This window comes from Chiloscyllium plagiosum, unplaced genomic scaffold (genome assembly GCF_037043375.1).
Source record: "Chiloscyllium plagiosum isolate Xiang-an unplaced genomic scaffold, Cpla_swu_hap1 HiC_scaffold_27, whole genome shotgun sequence".
Classification (NCBI taxonomy): domain Eukaryota; kingdom Metazoa; phylum Chordata; class Chondrichthyes; order Orectolobiformes; family Hemiscylliidae; genus Chiloscyllium; species Chiloscyllium plagiosum.
Genome location: NW_028270165.1, coordinates 66433668 through 66438703, shown reverse-complemented (window position 1 = coordinate 66438703; position 5036 = coordinate 66433668).

Below are 5036 nucleotides of genomic sequence, written 5' to 3'. Positions count from 1 at the left end.
TCTGTGTGTCTGAGTGCGTGTGTATGTGTGTCTGAGTGTGTATGTATGTGTGTCTGACTGTGTGTGTATGTGTGTTTGTTTTTGTGTATGTGCGTGTGTTTCTCTGTGTGTGTGTGGATGTCGGTTGTTTTTAAAAAATCAGTTAGGAGTAACAGAGGAACCACTGCATATCTTTCTCAATAGGTTTAAGGAGACACACACACCCATCATCCCCAGGCACTTTGTAAGCATATTACAGGAAGAGGTAAAGACTGCAGTCTTTGAGGTCAAAGTAGCAACCTGAGCGTGGATCCTGACGACTTAGGTGCGGAGTTAACAGAATATTTCTCAACTATATTCAGAAAAGGGAAATAAGTTGCAGCTGGGGAACAGTGAAGCTGTAGAATATGTAATAATTAATAAGGAAGAGGGATTTGATCCTGTTGTGTTGTAAAGTTGCATAAACTCCTAAGGCCTATTAGTTTCTACCAAGCTTCTATGTGATGGATGATAGGAGATTACTGGGATCCTAGCGGACATAATGAACACTTCGCTTGGCAGCGGTATAATGCCAGATGACGAGAGACAGATATTATTGTTCATTGAGAAAGGCAGCAGGAATAAGCGAGGTAATCACAGGCAAGGTTGAGGAAGCAAGGATCTGGCTCAGCTTAGGACAATTACAGGGTAGCTAGGAATAAACTCAAAAATGGACTGAGGAGAGCTCGGAGGGGCACAAACAAAGCCAAGGCGGGAAGGATTAGGGAAAACCCAAAGGCTTTATACACTTAGACTAGAAATAAGAGAATGATCAGACAGTGCGGAGAACCAATCAGAGATAGTGGGGGTACCTGCAGTCCGAAGGGGTAAGGAGAGGCCGTAAATGAGTTTTTTGCTTCAGGATTCACTGGGGAGAGGGACCTTTTTGATAGTGAGAACACCGTGGGCCAGTTTAATAGGCTTGAACACGTTGATATTAAGAAATTCGATGTGCTGGAAATTCTGGGAAGCATCAAGATAGGAAATTCCCAGGGCCGGACCAGATGTATCCAAGTGTACTCCGGGAAGCGAGGAATGAGTTTGCTGCGCCTGTAGTGATGAACCTTGCATCCTCACTTTCCACGGGAGCATTACTGGATGATTGGAGGGAGGCGAATGCTGTTCCTCTGTTTAACAAAATGAATAGGGAAATCCCTGGGTCAGTCTTACGTCTGTGGTAAGCAAAGTACTGGAAACGATTCTGAGAGATAGGGTTTACGAATATTTGAAGAAAAAAAAATAGTTTGGTCCAAGAGAGTCAGGAAGGGTTTGTGAGGGGCAGGTCATGCCTCACAAGCCGTCTTGAGTTTTTTTGAAGATATGACAAGCCAAATTGACAAAGGTCGAACAGTGGATGTGGTACATATGGATTTCAGTAAGGCATTGGGAAGGTTCCCCACCGTAGACTTAATCCGAATGTTATCGGGTATAGAATATCGGGAAATTTCGCTCTCTTAATGGAGAATTCTCTGGTCGAAAGAAGGCAGCAAGTGCTAGTGAATGGAAAGCATTCTACATGGAGGTTTGTGGCCAGTCCTGTCCGCCAGGGATCTGTTCTTGGGCCTTTGCTCTTTGTAGTTTTTCAAAATGACGTGAATGAAGAAGTGGAAAAATATGTCAGTAAGTTTGCTGATGACGCAAATGTTGGTGGTGATATAGATAGTGTGGAGGACTGTTGCAGGCTGCAACAAGACATTGACAAGATGCAGAGCTGGGCAGAGAAGTGGCCGATGGAGTTCAACCTGGACAAGTGCAAAGTGATTAATTTCGGAAGGTCGAATTTGAATGTTGAATACAGGGTTAATGACAGGATTCTTGGCTGCATGGAGGAACAGTGAGATCTTGGGGTCCACGTACATCAATCCGTCAAAGTTGCCACCCAAGTGATAAGGTTGTTCAGAAGGCATATGGTGCTTTGGCTTTCATTAACAGGGGGATTGAGTTTAAGAGCCGCGAGGTTATACTGCAGCTATATAACATCTTGGTTAAACCACACGAGGAATATTGTGTCCAGTTCTGTTCACTGCATTGTCAAAATAATGTAGATATTTTAGACAGGGTGCAGAGCAGATTTACCAGCATGCTGCCGGGATTAAGGACTTGTTTTATGAAGAGAGGTTGAGTGCGCGAGTGCTTTCCACACTGGAGAGAAGAAGGAAGAGAGCTGACTTGCTGTTGGTGTACAAGGTAACGAGAGGCATTGATAGAGGTGATAGCCAGAGACGTTTCCCCAGGGCAGAAATGGCAACCACGAGGGGTTATAATTTTAAGGTGATTGGAGGAAGGTTTAGCGGAGATATGAGAGGTAGATTCTTTAAGTAGAGAGTGGTGGGTGCGGGGAATGCACTCTCAATGGTTGTAGTACAGTCAGAGACATTAGGGACATTAACGCGACTGCTGGACAAGCACATGGACGGCAGTAAACTGAGGGCTGTGTAGGTTACGTTGATCTTAGATTAAGAGAAATTTTCGGCGCAGCATCGTGGGCCTAAGGGACTATACTGTACTGTAGTGTTCTACGTTCTTTGTTCTACTTCAATAACCGAATACATGAGAAGTCCGATTGGTACCCCTTTCTGTCCCACGTGTTCTAAAGTGCAAAGAAATAATTGTCTAAACTCCAAACTGGCCTGAATGTATCGCTAAATTTCTCATTCACTACTCCATCCATTTCTCTGAAACTGTTGTCAAATTGAGATGACCTTAGCTAACCTTTCACATGCATCAGTGGTTTTCGGGTGTCTATTTCGATATTTTACTTCCATGAGGTCGTAGACCTATTGGGAACGTAGGTTCCGAGGCAAGACAGCGACAGGAATGAATTGACACTGCATCTGTAATCCTGAGGTCGAAGGGCCTTGATTACAAATCATGCCTTGCAGGTGATGAAATTTCAAATCAATTACTGAGAACAATTACTGTAGTAATCCACCTGATCTGCTCATAATACAGAGGGAAGGAAATCCTCATACTGTTGCCAATTTCTATATTTGGAGCCACAATAACTTTCAGCGTTGTATCTGAACTGAATTCTGAGTTCGCTTCGCAAGCCATTCATTTCCAAGTCACTTAGGTGTGAGTAAAAACGCCGACCAAGCTGGAGAATTCTAAATCGCATCGAAAGATCTATAAATATATGAAAACAAAATAATGGTAATTGCCTGTCCAATTGTTGGTTATGGGAAAGTTGAGTTACCGTGTCAATTTGTATCAAGAGTTCACGTAGATAAACACACAATAGGAGTAGTCTTAGGGTATTCGACCCAAAAATTCTGTTCCATCACATATAACGTGACAGGATACTTGTCAAGTGTTTCACCTTTGCTTATTTAAATGAGCTTATGTCAGTGTGGAAGGATGAGACAGCGTGGAATTTTGAAAGAGTATCGAGAAGAACATTCTGCAAGGCCGTACAAGAGATGGAGCAGTGGCAGAGTTTTTAGATTGAAGTGAGGATAAATTCAGTATCATTAGACAGGAAGTGGCAAGCATCGACTTGGAGTCGCTACTTTGTGTAAGTCTACAATTGGGAAGTGGGAGACTTTCAACTCTGGCGCAATGAGAATTCGTGTGAAGTTATGAAGGGCCAGGGACTAAGCTTCCAGGCAACTTTGGATGTAAAAGGACTGTTGAGTTTTTGATAAAGCAAAAGATAGAGCAATATGTCAGATAGAATTGTATGCAAAAGGAAGGAGAGGCCTTTCAAAGGGATAAAAATGCAGAGAGGTTCTTAAAGTAGAAGTTAACAGGCACACGAGGAGCAACGAGGTTTCTTTGGCAGATAGGATTAAGGAAACTATGTTCACCTACCACCCCAGTCACTTTATAAGTATACAATGAGGAACAGGGAAGAGTGCAGCCTAACGGAAAGCAAAGGAGTGACCTGTGCGTGGAGCCAGAAGACGTGAGTGGGGTTTCAAATGAATATTTCTCATCTCGATTCAGAATGGGGAATTCGGTTAGAATGGTGAAGTTCCAGTAAAAGTTAAGATCAATAAGGAAGACGTGTTTCATGCTGTGGCGGGCAGCAAGTTGCTTTCATCACAGAGTATGGTGACATCTATCCCAAGCCGTTATGTGAAGCAAAAGAGGAGAGTATTGGAGCCCTGGAGGACAAATTGAACACTTTGCTGGCCCGAGGGAAGTGCCAGGTGATTGGGCGATAGCTGACGGTGTTGTTTGGTAACGGCAGGAGGGACTGGTGAGCTAGTATATCTCACATGTTAGCCTGATGTCAGCGCAGGGAAGTTATTGGAAAATAAGTCCTTATGATCTCATAGGATTAATTTAAAACTTGGAAAGGCATGGGTTTGACCAGGAATAGACAGCATTGATTTGTTAGAGAGAGAGGGAGAGAGAGAGAGATCCTGTCTGCTTAATTTAGCTGAGTTTTTTGGAAAGGTGATTAAATATCTGTCTGAGATTATTGCAGTTAATGTAGTTTACACAGACATCAGCAAGGCCTTTGTCTGGGTCAAACATGGATGCCAGTGATTGGAGTGATAATGTGAAAATGGGTTTGGCCTGCTAAGAGCAAAGCCGAAAAGAGACAAATATGTAAAAGAGAAAGAGGGTGAATAGTATTCGAAGGGAAGGAGAGAGATTCTGTTCTGAAACTGTTAGATTCATTTTGCGTCATGAAGAGTGTGGAGTGCAGAAGCAGAAACTGAGTTGTTGCTCCACCTGCCCGAGGAGATGTTGAGTTGTAAAATGTTTTCAAACAAGCCAGAACAATAACCTCCTGGGGTTGTGTGATTCTATGACATGAATTCCGGAGTCTGGACGCGCTTCCAAGTCGAAATCTTAAACGTCGTTGATTCTCTCAAAATGAGCTGATGTTTGGAACCCGGTTTCATTGTACCCATTAATGGTCACATCACCTCTGATTGGTGGAGAAGACCCGAGTTAATTTCACAGTGCGCGCACATCAAAAGCTATTGGTTGTTGGAAAGAAGCACGTGCCTCTCCACAAACAGTGGCTGACGAACTAACTCTTACAGGAATCGATGAGTCAATAG